This window comes from Oenanthe melanoleuca, chromosome 7 (assembly GCF_029582105.1).
Source record: "Oenanthe melanoleuca isolate GR-GAL-2019-014 chromosome 7, OMel1.0, whole genome shotgun sequence".
NCBI lineage: Eukaryota > Metazoa > Chordata > Aves > Passeriformes > Muscicapidae > Oenanthe > Oenanthe melanoleuca.
The window spans coordinates 7,003,146-7,016,823 of NC_079341.1; the positions used below are offsets into that span (position 1 = coordinate 7,003,146).

General features: G+C 39.6%; 1 protein-coding gene across 4 annotated transcripts in view; it reads left to right on the plus strand.

Annotated features, from left to right (window-relative positions):
* Positions 1–632: 632 nt before the first annotated feature.
* The window catches only part of GULP1 (GULP PTB domain containing engulfment adaptor 1), a 135,927-nt gene continuing 122,881 nt past the window's right edge, over positions 633–13,678 (plus strand). For 2 of the 4 annotated variants that reach the window (XM_056496500.1, XM_056496502.1), the window contains exon 1: positions 633–726. The gene's annotated coding sequence lies outside the window, so the exon portion shown is untranslated. The remainder of the gene's footprint in view (positions 727–13,678) is intronic. The other 2 variants (XM_056496503.1, XM_056496504.1) reach the window with 2 other exon arrangements.

Below are 13,678 nucleotides of genomic sequence, written 5' to 3' on the forward strand. Positions count from 1 at the left end.
AGTTTTTGTCTGCTCTCTAAATGGCTATTCTCGAGGTTTGTCTACTGATTAATGTAATATGAAAGGTATCTTTTGTGTACTGTTAAGAAAAAATTATCAGGGCGGAATAATAGATGAGTTTCCTGCCTTTCCACAGACACTACATACGCATTGGTAGTATGATGGCAGAAATCCATCAGGAATAAAAGAAATATGGCAGACGTTAATTTCTGGCCTTTCAACAGGAAATGCTTTGTTCCTAACTTGCACATACCATGACTTCCATAAAAATATATTGGATTACACCAGTCTGGTGTTTCTAAAGCAGATTTTAAAGGGGAGTGCGTGCCACCGACTTTATCCGAAGTCAGTGTGATGTTGTGTACCTCTACCCTACAAAATTCATTGCGGCTTTGACCAAGATAACTGCAAATGTGTCTTCTATGTTTTCTTTAGGAGATGCTTCCTTGAGGAATGCAGAGCTACAATACCGCGTTCCTCGCTTCCTCAAGCGCTGCCTGCTCTTCACGCCTCCTCCCCCGGCTCGCAGCCTGCTGCCCAGCCCGGGCTGTGCCGGCGGGAGGCAGGGGGAGCCCGGGAGCAGCGGCGGCGGCCCGGCCCGGCAGCGGGCGGGGTCCGTGCAGCCCGCCCGCGCTGACGTCAGGAAACTTTCGGGGCGGCCGTGGCCGGAGCGGGCGCCGGGAGCGGCGCGGAGCGGCGGCGGGACGGGCTGCTCCATCCCCACAGGTACGCGGCGGCACCGCAGTGCCGAGGGGCGAGGGAGGCACGGACGGAGGGACGGGGGTCTGAGCGCCTGTTGATCGCGGCAGCGCTGCCCCGGGCTCCGCCGTCCCGCTCTGCCGTCGGCGGGGAACTTGGCGCGGGTACCGGGGCTGGGCTGGCCCGGGGCAGCTCTTCGCTGCCGCGGTCCCGCCTCACCTGCGCGGCGGTGCCGCTCCCGCGGGTCCGCGCTCCCCGCAGCGGCACCGCACGGACCCGGGGCTCTCGGACACCCGCGCAGGGCTTTGGGAATGTCAACTAGATGCGAATAACGAGATGCCTTTCATTCGGGGTTGGGTTTTTTGCCCGTTGTAAGTACAGTAAAGCCTTTATCCGAGACGGGGTTTTGTTTTCCTCGTGAGGCTCCGCCGTGGCAGCCGAGCTCGCCGCTGGGGCTGCTGAGCGCTCAGTTGGACAAGGGAGGATCTTCGGCTCGTAACCAAACCCAAACCACCAAGTTAATTTTAACTCCGCGTGTGTCGGGAGGGTGGAGTGCTGGAGGAGTTTGCTGGATCATCGTGCGAATAGAGAGAAATCTGAGCAGGGACCACAGCTCCGACTTGGAGTCGGGGAGGGAGATTCAGGGAGAAATTCTCAGTTTGAGAGGATTCAAAAGTTGTATGACAGTTGGAGGAACGTGAATAAGTATGTTGCTCATTTAATTTCACTGTCCTTCTCATTTATTAGGGGGCACCGAGAGTCAATCAAAGGCCCGTAAAGGTTAATTGTATTCTTCATACAAAGGAATTGGTTCCCTTCCGAAGAAATAGATGTCTAGGGTCTTTTTTATTTTATTTTATTTTTAATGTATAACTTAGACACTTATTAGATTTCTAATTTAAATAGCAACTTTTAAACTCTTCAGTTCCTACAGTTCTGTTGCAGTTGCAAGTTCTTAAAAAGTTATCTTTATGGAAAGAAAAAGTTATCGTAACTAAGATGTAACTAAGCAAGGCATACATGAAGGTGATTATGAAAGTGCTTTGAATGTGCAGAGGTTCACATAAAATATTATAACAATACATTTGATTTATTCAATATACATATAAATAAGCATCTATATTTGTGTATTATGTGAATACTTCTTTTAGAAATTATTTTCTGTGGTTTTCTTCCCCTGTATGTTAGATGAACACATAAGGAGTGATACTTTTGTTGTTGTGGGGATTAACAGTACTTTAGAGCCACTTAAAGTGTTAATCAAAACAAGACAAAACAATTCAAGAAAAATTATCTTTTTGAAGGTCAAGTTTCTAATTTCATGGTCATTTCAGAATGAACAGTAAGTTTTGCCTCCTAGTTGTAGATTTACTTGGCTGATTTGTCATGTAGTAGTATGTCAGTTACAACTTCAAATATCTGGAGATTATCCACATGAACTTAGAAACAACAAAACAATGGGGAAATAATTTCATGATTATTAGCCATATGCTTTTCTGGGATGCGTGTTAAGTGTATGAACGCATTAGTGATTATAGATCTCATTAAAGGCGTATGTCTACATGAATGGCTCGTCTAAAGTGAGTGATTTAGGGATTAAAAGCCTGGTGTTATGGCACAGAATTGAAGGATGCAAGGGAGAACTTTGATTTATACTTTGAGTAGAGCTACAGTGGCAGGAATATCAACAAAAGGGGACTGGAAATAAGCAGAAACAAGTACAACTCTGGTTGCCTGAGAAGTTAGCATCTCGTCATTGGGTGTGTCTTGAGTGATGAGTACAGAAATTAAAAATATTGCAACAGTGAACTGTGATACAATGTTCTGTTTAAAGCATTTTAAATCTCATGGGAAATCTACTACTGGAGGACCAGCAAGAAGGAAGATGGAGTAAACAAGAGGAGATACTGTATAAACTACTGATTTGTACTGCCTCCTTTGGAGGTAACTTTGTAGCCTTTTCGAGGGTTTTTCTAGAGCTCAAAGATTGTGTGCTGTTCTGCAAAACACTCACCTGATGTGCCGTTTCAGAATTTTCTTTGTAAACTCATTATAATTAGCTAGTCTATTGCCTGTAGACAAGGTTACATTTCATGGTTCAGTAGCAGTTTATAAACGTTGTTTGTAAACATTGCTGGATGCTCTAAAAGTCATAATCGGGAGATTTAAATGAAGCACTTGAGAGGTCAAATACAATAAACTGGAATTTGTATTACAATTATAGAATTAGTTTTTCTCTTGAGATAATCCCTCAAGAGTGTATTGCTTGAACATGTCATAAGAACATAATTAGAACTACCAGCTGAATTAATTAAAGGACAGCTTCAGCTTGAACTGGAGAACTGACATAGCTTGAAAGAGAACCAGAGGGAAACTACTTTAACACTTAAATTTTGTCTTACCTAGTATGGTTTGTATCAGGATTCTAATTCTGTCATTTTTTCCTAGAGACCAAGAACACTGAGAGCTGACAATCCACCTGCTCAAAGGAGCTGCAGGTCCCTTAGAATTTTTAGTTATTATCGATGGTGGAATGCATGGCAGAAGATGATTATGTGTTCTGAGTACATCAGCTCTTGGGAGGAGGCAAAAAATCATTAGTTCATGACTTAATAGAGTTGTTGCATAATAATATGATAATTGGGCACAAATAAATGTTTTCCCCATTGCCTTTGCCTTACTGTAATCTAATTTTTGAAGGGATAAGCTCCTTTAGAGACTCAGGTTGTAATCCAGAAACGAGAAAACAATACTGCCCCTGTTAGAACACACAGTGCCTCTTCATAGCTACCTAACAATATTCTCTTTGGTTCTCTTACCTTCAGAATGTAACTAAGCATGCAGATAGATCTGTCAATACATTTGGAAGTAATTTCTTTCCTAGTATCTCCTGAATCCCTGAGATCAGAATGTTTGCTTTGTTCATGCAGATAGCTTTGCTACCTCGCTGCCAGTGCTCCCCTGAACATTCCCTGTGGCTTAAATGCTAAATCAGGCTGTTCTGTGGATTTGCTGTTGTAGGATGGCCAGCTATTGCCAGTGAATGTGTAGCCTTGATCTGGGTTTACAGTCACGGCCCCTGTTGGTTAGGGGTGGGAGGAAGGAGGTAGGTTTACTCAATTATCTTCATTTTGTGGTCTGTCCTTGGGGCACCAACCAGAATGCAGTGGTGGCATCACTGCCCACCCTTTCAGTCTCAGATATGTAGCTGTGGACCTTTTTTGTACCACTCTGTTTCCCCAGGGGCACTAAAAAGACTCTAGGAATGATTGGTAGTAGCTCTTAGGTCTTAAAAATGTTTTTTCTTAAGTGTTTTAATGCACTTAAAATGCATTTTTAAAGCTAGGCTGCAGCTCCACTGCATATAAGAAACAGACAGCCCTCCCTTAAGGCCCCCTCTTGCTCTATGGTTTCAGAGAACGTTTGCTACACTAAACTGAACATCAAGAGTCTGAAGTGTTGTTACCACAGATTTTATTCAGGATTCTAATAGAGAATTTATCCAGCTAAAACACATCATGAATTCCCACTTTCATTCCTCCTCTCTGCTAGTTTGAGCAGACGTTCTTATCACCACGCTCAGAGGGCGCTCTGAGTTGAAACAGGATTGTTTTGTCAGGCTGAAGTTACATTTCTGATGTGTAATTACACATCAGGCAAAGACAGAGAATGCAGAATTTTGTAGCTGAAGGAAACAAACATACTTGTACAGCAGACAACACCTAGGTTTCTCACAGCCATCTAAGTAGTTTTCACTGAAGCAAGAAGCAGGACTCAGGCTATAACACTTACAGTTTCACACAGGCTGCTTGATGATTTGGCAAAAAGTATTAGAAAGCCTCTTAGATTAAGGCACTGGATTTCTTTAACTTGTGCAATATTTTTTTTTTCTATTTTGAGAGGCAACCATTAAGCAATTCTGTCATTTTAATTCCAGAGTTTGACATACTCATCTTATTAGTATATAATCACTTGGTTACTACCACATTTATTTTATGTTGCACCCTAAGCTTGCATATTCTGAGAACTGAGCTGTGTTTTCTCCATTACTGTAACACTTGGAGTTATAAAGATTCAGCAACATCTGTGCAGCCAAATGTTTTTCTGCGTATTCTGTCAGCAATACTTGATCAACACTCTCGCCTTGCAATGGTGTGCACAAGTGTAACTTGGTAAACAATTATCTTAATAATGTGCTGGTTGGAGATAAAATTAAGGTGGGGTGTTTTTTTTTTTTTTTTTTTTTTTTTTTTTTTTTTTTTTTGTCACCAGCAATTAGAACTATAATCTGTGGAAATTGTTTAGGTGTTCTGGATAATCCTGTGCTGCAGAGATATCCTGAGCAATGCAAGTAAATAACATTTTTAAGTTGAAAAATATAGGACTTCTAAGGCAAATCTTTTAGTGTTCAAAAATGTGTGATGGCTGTTTCTAGCTTGCTTTATTGCTCTGTGGAGAAGGTTATGTGGGTACTCCAGTACTCAGGAATAGATATGGATACAGAAACCTAATCTCTTCAATCATAATTCCAAAAATAACTTGAAAGCTGTAAAACTGCATGCAAATTCCTCCTCACTCTTTTCAGATAGAATGGAATAGTTTTTTGAAGACTGTTGAGTTCTCTGGAACATTTCAAGATCTTTAATGTGTTGATTTTTTTTTTTTTTTTTTTTTTTTTTTTTTTCCCTCCAATTCTTCCTCTGCTCTCTCCATCCCCTTAGTTTTAATGGGGAAAATTCTCACCCAAGGCAAAATGCAGCAGTACCACAGGGTGCAAAGCAGAATCCTGGCTAGTACCTGTTGTGACATTTAATATTCTATTCTGTTTCCATTTTTGTTCTTTTACATACAGATGTCAGATCTTCAGTTCCTTCTAGGCAGAATAAGACATTAGGCACTTCAGCATTGTGCTTAAACTTTCCAAGTGATCTACTCTAAATCCCTGTAGCCCTTAAAGGCTTCTTCAGACATCTCAGCAGTCTAGGCAAAATTAAAACTGTTTTCTTCTAGACAAAAGGCTGGTATGAGGTTGCTGCTGCTGTGGGAAAAGATTTCTGGAAGGGAGGTGGTTGTCCATTCTCTCTTTGGTCTTGTAGCTCTCCTTGTGGCAGGGGACCCTGGGGAGAGTTGGTTTCTTCCCAGCTGCAGACAGGGCTGGCTCAGCTCTGGCAAGTTTCTCCTGTGCTGGCAGCTTATATCTGCTTTCCAGTGTAATTATTGGTTTTCCTGCACACAAAGATACTCCTGATATTAATAAGTATACTTTCTCTTGTCAGATTGAGAGCTTTTATTTTAGGGTGTGTCTGTCTTTGTACATCTTTTAAAGAAGGTAACTCTTGAAACAGCAGCATTTTTTTTCTTAATCTGTTGTGAAATCTTCTGGAACATATCACTGAAGTGAGGTAATGAGCCTAGATAAAGGACTGTGTTCCCAGTACAACAGATTATTTTTCCTGCAGTTGCATCTCAAAATGTTGTTTGGAACAACAGTCATCTTTGCATACCAGTTACATTAGGAGTTGTTTAAGAAAGGTTTGAGGACAAAAAACTATTTTTTCAGCGTTTCTTCAGGCCATCTTTCCAAATGCCTTGCTGTGCAGATATGTGCAGTCTCTAATGTTTTCTTCCTACATGCTGTGTTGGCAGCTGAGTGCATTCAAAGATCATGAGTCAGGTTCCCTAAAAAAATAAAAATCATGCAAATAATTAGATTTAAAGTACTATAGGCTCCTTGTGAACATTTAGTATTGTTTCCCTTCTTTAGAGCTTTACACAGGTATGTAGATCTAAACTTTATTTTGTATTGAAAAGAATTACTTTTAACACAGAATCCAAATTTTTGGACTTGGGTCTTCAAGAAAAAGTCTCTTGTGGGGCTTCCCCCACAGCTGAAAATTGTAGCTGATAGCTTTTCTCTTTTGTCTGCTTCCTAAGTGATAAAGTGGCAGAACCATCATTTCCAAAGCAGTGGACACTTGGGATTAAAGCTAAACAGTGATTTCATGTTGCAGGATATCATATACCCAAGTCATACCTGTTTGGAGTAACTGTAGTTAAGATTAAAGTGTGAAGACTTTTTTTAAAAAATAGCAAAACGTGGGAGGTGAAAGGTATATGGTAAATGATGCTGAATCTTTACTTGGGATAGAAAATAGCAGCAGGGATCTGATGATGTAGCCAGCAGAAAGTTTGAGACATTAACCCCCACCATGGTGCCCCTTAATCTGTTTCACATGTGTAAGCTCTAAAGCAGAGCCTACTGTGGATTTGTAAAACACAAAGGTCTTTAATGTCTGAGATAAGGACAGTCTTTTTCTTGATTCAAGCAGCCTAAAAATTGCATTACTAATTTTTTAAGTTACATGTTGCGTTAATACTCTATTTATCATGTTTTGCAAATGAGCTTAGGATGGAAGAAATACTTTTCCAACAAATTGGGCAGCTGCAACTGTTACTAATTCCCTAATCTTTCTGTGCCATATAGTAATTGCACTTAATTGTTTGCTTTTGCTGTGTTTTATGGTGTGAAATGCAGTATGTTGACACTGCTGAACACGTCAGTGTGTGTAATGCCAATATTCTTGAGAGAGAATTTCCGGGTTTCACCTGACTGGATGAAGTGGCTCGTGTAGCTACCAATGCAATGCTTTATACATTTTCTTGTAATCAGAGTTTGTAGTTGATTTTTCTTGCTAATGGCTTGGTTTTGTCTTTGCATGTGTTTTTGTGCAGGTTGGTAAGATAAGAGTGGAGCTGGCCCAGTTCCCGTGGCTGGGAAAGGGACATGTAAAGTAACATTTTTTACACAGCCACTTTAAACTGTTAGCATGCTAGTGGTTAAAATTCTTGTTAAATTACTTGTGATCCTTCTACTTCAGTGGGGCTCTCCACTGCTAATTCTACTTTTTATTCTTTTAAAAACATATTAGATTTCTTTTAGAGATGAAAAGAACTCACCTAGAAATTTTCCAGCTTGCAAAAATGATTCTCCATCTTCCCTCCCATCCCAATCTGTGAGAGCACCTCTGTTCCTGGTTTAATCCCTGTGGATTTGAAATGGTACCCAAGAAACCAGCAGCCGGTCTTGGAGAGGGCACTTGGGAACTTTAGTTCCCAGCCTAAGTTCTCTCAGGGCCTATTGCTTCTGTGCTGAAAGACAGCAGAATCTGCAAGCTGTGCTTTAACCTGGCCATACTGACTGGCAATTCATGTTTCTCACAAGTACTCTGTCATGAATAGCAAGTGTGATAATCTAGAAGATCATATGAGCTATTTATTGATAGTTTTCTCTTTCAAAATTAAATACATCTCCCAGAGCTCTTGATTCCTCTCCCTGTGTTTTATGGCTGAGGATATTGAATCTAGCTATTAAGCTGTTAGACTGGTTTTGTATTAGTAATTTTCTCCTCTGATATGAGGAGTAATTCCTGAATCCAAATCATTGCCAGACATTTCAGCCGTGCTGCACTGAAAGGATGTGCTTGCATGGGTGATACTCCCAGCTGTCAGTACAGCTACATGGCTCTTTTTTACTGGTTTTCACTGGGATGGCATCAGACAGCTGGTGGCTACAGCCACTGCAAATCTGCCAGTGTGGAAAGCTCAGAGTGAGCAGAGCCTACATGGGTGTTGCAGTGATCTGTCAGGAAACTCAAGTGCAGTTGACAGCACTGTTGATTATTTCTCTTAGAAACAAGCAGGTGTTTGCTTAGCTTTGGTGCTGATTGGCAGCATGAAAATGATTTAACTGCACAAATGACAGTGCTGCAAGGGAGGAGGATTTGTGTCACTGTAGGCAAGAATAGTGTACTGTACTTGTGAGGAAGTGCTTCAATGTTCGGTGTTCTGTATGGTGTTTATTTTTCCAGTCTTGCACAGAAGTGGAAATGCTGGTCATTAGCCACAGCAGTAGACATTAAATTGTCACTCTGCTTAGATTTTCACTTCTGTTGTTGCGTTTTCTGAGGAGGAGAAGGAGAGGGTCTGGCTACTTAGCAATACGATGGCATGGCACCCTGCTTCATGTAGCTATCTATTTAAAATAGATAATTAAGAAATAAGATTAATCTATGTGGGCATTTAGCATTAGCTGGCAAGCTAGATGTACATGCTAATACACATACCTAACTTGGTTTCTGTATAACTGATAGCTTTCACAAAAAATTTTCAAAATGTACAAATTGCACCATGAATTCTAAACCCAGACTCAGAAAAGACTGACATGCTTCTGTGAACAGTTTGCAGTCTTACTTAGCCTTGTTTTTACCAAGGTTGAATCTAATAGGATAAAGGATATCTTAAGAGCAAATGGTGTTTTGTTGAACTAGAATGCATTTACAAAATATCTTTCTTCATCTGAATTTTATTATCATATTAATGTTTTGTCTTTTAAATTCTCAGATTGCATAAATAAAGGAATGAAATGATCGTTACTTTTATATCTCTGAAGATAGAAATAAATGTAGTCACTATAAAAATAGATACAATATAATTTCCTTGCGTATTTTATTTGAAGCCAGATGAGAAAATGATGTAGAGCTAATACAAATGAGAGGTGGTATTGTGTGGATAAAGTGAGTAATTTTCAGTTGCTCACAGATGAAGCTGTTGATGAAGTGCATAATGTGTAGCCTTGGTATTGGCCAAGGTGATCATTTAAGATGGAGTAGAAAGCTGCTTCTTCTGGAGGCTCTCTGACAACAGAGGCTTTTTGGGGAGACTGTCTATGATTTATATAGTTTGTGTGTACAGATATCTTTGCTGAGTATTAACACTGAGTTTTCCGCATCTGTGATGCTTTTGGCTTGAATCTTAAATTCATTCCAAACTCCATGCCTGGAAGAATCTGGGGTACTTCAAACAGAAGTGCAATATAAGAATGAACAGTCATTGTCTAAGCTCTTGACATCCAGAATTCAGAGCCAAGTCTTGTTTTGATGACTTAAGGATATTGTACTTTATTATGTAGCATTTTTCTTACAATTCCTGGCGGATATCCTGAGTTTTTATAATTTAATGGCTTATGAATAATTCCTAAATAAGACTTTCTCCCCCTTCCCATTTTGGAGTTGTGTTTCCTCTGAAGCATTGTTAGACTTGATTAGGATCTAAGAAACTTTTTGAGTAATGAGTCAGAAAAATAAACAAAATCTGAACAAGCAAAAGGTGCGGAATGGAAAAGACTTCTGGTTTAGATTAATTTAAATCCTTTCAGCTCTAAACTAGAGGTATAGTTTCTCTCTCCTGCATGCACACCTTTTCCTTTCTTTTTCCTTGTCCCTTTTCTCCTTCTGCCCTTGTACTCTCAAAAAACCCCAGGAGAACAGTTGTCTTGTGCCTTACTGAGACAACTTTATGGGTTATGGCATATTTGTGGGATATATGTGCTTCTGTAAAAGGCCCTGAAGGGAAAGCTTTCAACTGTAACAAACCTGTCCTGTAAAGGATGGAAAGCAGTAAATATGCTTATAGTTGTAAACACTAATGATTCCACAGCAGTCCCTTATGTACCTCTTACTCAGAAAATTATCTTTGTTGTGACTCTGTGTGTGCTTTTCAGTTTGGGATTTCAGGTTTTTTGACATTGTAACTGAGCTGTGATTAGAAGGTATGAAGAAATGGGCCATAAAGTAGATGTTTAGTGAAAGATAAGTAAAAGCATACTTGATAGGCTTAGTGGAGTATATTTGAGATGTGTTATGTTGCTGGCATACCCGTGACTACTTAACCACTGAAATAATCTGTTGCTATTTAATCCACATCAATTCCATTTGCCAGGTCATCTGGAAGTTACTGAATAAGTTACTTAGTTGCTTAGCCAAATGGCAGGGGAAAAAAAACAACAAGTCAAACTGCTGAAGAAATGTGCCTTGATAGTAAAGAACATAATAAAATGCTAAGGATTTCAGTTCTGAAAGAAGTAAGTGATTGGCTGGAAATAACTGCTTGAATATTTTGAGTTAATTATAGTAAATTTTGCCAGATGCTTTTGAAGAATATTTATGTATGTTATTTGCTGTGGTGTTTCTTGTGCTTGCTGCAAGGCATGTAGACTTCTGGGTAATTTGATCCTGTTTGTTTGTAGTCTAAATACTTCTTTTTCCCCCAGACAGCAGTATTCAATTGTGTATTATTTCAGCTGTTTTTTGGAAAACATGACACAAATATAAGTCCTGGGCAGTATTTGTCTAAGATACAATCGTATTTGGCTAAGGCAGAATCAAATGTATTTCTTCTTATCTGACAAATTTGGTGGAATCTTGGCAGATCTTGACACATTTCTGAAATTTGTGTTTCACAATATATCTGGGAACATTTTACAAGCTTAGATCTTCAAACAGATGCTGCAGCTCAAATACATTTGTAGCACGTCTGGAGAAAGCAACTTATTAGCTCTACTCTGCCACTGTGTGAAGGGTGGGGAGAGTGTTTTCTGCTCACTCCTATCTTGTCACTTATCTGGCAATGTGTCAATTATTTGAGTCTGCTCTAGCATGTGGGTATTAGGAAAACTGGTACACATGGTGATGTATTGGCTAGTGTGAGAGCTGAAATGTGAGAAATTGCATTGTGAAGGTTATTTGTTTTGTTTTGCATGGATGTAGGAGTCTTGCTCGTGTCTCTTTGTCTCAGGGTGTCAAAATGTTTACCCTGTAGCTCTGTAAGTCATTTAGAGCGAAATGATGCTCCTGAGATGGTGGTTGAAGCATTTCTCAATGTGTTTTGACCATTTTCCTGTCTAGTGCATCTTTCTTTGGGTATTGACTCAGGTAATTTTGGCATTGGGAACTGGATCAAGCATGACCAAGGACTGGGAAGAATAAGTGAATTTAGACACGTTCAGTCTGACTGTGGAGCAATAAAATAACCTGCAATACAGTTGCTTTTCCAAGTAGATCTAAACCCCCAGGCACTGGTTTGTCATACACTGGTTTCCTCAGTGCTTACAGTTCCTTCATGACCCAACCAGAACAGATTTATCCACATGGACATAGTCTCTATCTGGTCTTCACTCATGTACTCTTATGCTCCTTAAGGCACCCCACTTTAATAAGTGAGGATGAACAGTGTTGTAGAGCAGAAATGCAGAAAGCTGTTTGTTACTGTATCTGGTTTATTTAGCTTTATCATGAATTCAAGTTCCTAAGTGTGTATATTAGGAAGGTTCGTTTTGTTTTCCTGCTGAGCTCTATTGGAACAAAACAAACAAACAAACAAAAACAGAAAAGCTTTTTCTTGGTTCTCACCCCTATTTAAGAGGGAGGAATGTATTGACTTTTGAATGTACCAGAGCTCAGCTTATCTATAATTAATAACAGAATAAACAGAATTTGCAGCAAACAGTGTGGTGGCTTGCTCTTGTCCAGTTGCTGTTGTCCCCTGCTCACCCCCATTTAAAATATGCTATTGCTACAGATAGAATTTTACCTTTGAATCTCCACTTTTGTAAGGTTTGGAACAACCTCCCAGCACTTAATTGCCTTTTGGCAGCTCTTTTTACTGTTAATGGTGTTGCTGGTGCTGGAAGAGAGGAGGATTCAGGTTCAAGGGACTGATCTTTAAAAAGGCAGCAGACTGTTTAAACTGTGGTTTTTGCTTTTTTTTTTTTTCTTTTGAGCTCGTCTCTAGTGGAATTGGGCTACAATAGAGTAGTCCCATTTTTCGTTTTGCCTTTCTCCCTGGCAATGATTCTGGAACTTGTTGGAGTCCTCCAGTGAAATTTCCATGCATATCAAAAAATGTGATGAATTGTTAGAGAAGAGAGATTGGCGTCAGTGTCCCTGTAGGAGACATGCAGCTGACTGGAGGATGATTTGGTTGAAACAGTCAATTCTTGTTCTCTACCTGCATCTGCTGAGTTTTAGTGACAGTTACCTGTAACAAAACCTCTGCTAAAAAGTTGTTTTTGGTTTTTGTTTTTTTTCTTGGTCATGAAAATTAATCCATTAAGCCCTGTCATAATGGATGCAACCTTGCCAGCACTTTGTTTTGGAGTGCCTTATAGGTGCACAACATTGTGAATTTTACTGTGAATTCTTTATCATGATTATGCAATTCACTCATCTCTTATTTATCTCCCATTTTATCACATTTTATCCTATTGTTTTCTTGAAACTTTTTGTTTAGCCTTCTCCAATCTGCTTTTTCAGTAGACAGTCTTTTACTCAGTTGGGCTTTAGCAGAATTGGCATGTCACATCCAATTTATGTACAGTATACATAAATTTCCTTGTTTTCCGCACGTCTCTTCAGTGTTCTGGATTTTTTGGGAGTGGGATATCAATCAAATAGCTTACCTGTTTTTCTGTGGAATTCTCAGTTTGCTGTAGGTGGCCTCTGTGCATTCCATATGTTCCCAGGATCTGCAGCCAATTTTTCTTCTTACAAATATTCCTGGAGAAATCTGGACAGCTTTAAAGCTGCATAGTTTGGTTGTGTTCAGATGTCATTTAAATCTTCTTGGTTCAGCCATGTTCTAAATGACTTCTTCCTCTATCTGCACAAGATTCAGACTTGCCAGGTTTTTTTGTATTTCTTTTTGGGGATTTTTAATGGCTTGGCATGCTTTTGTGCTCTCAAATGAAACAAGAACTTACAGGAGAAAATCTTGTGTGCTGCCTCTATGTGTTCTCCCCTTGCAAGCAGCTATGCAGTAACATCCATACAGAGGCTTTGAAGGTTACTCCTATTACATGAAAGAATTTTAGGATCTTGGCTGTTCACTGGGTTGCTTCATCAGCTGTGCCTGTTTGACTGGTACCTTTTCTATACAGTAATTCTACTGCTTTTTGTTTGTTTGTTAATTTTGTTCATGCTTGCAGGGTTTTTTGTTTCTTCTTACAATTCATTTTAATAGGATAAAGTTTTTTAAACATTAAATTTTGCTTTCATATGTTTTTCAGTTGCCTGTTTCAGCTGTTTTTTTCGTCTTTATATTTTTCATTATTCTTTTTATACCTCTATTTCTCCACCACATTTTT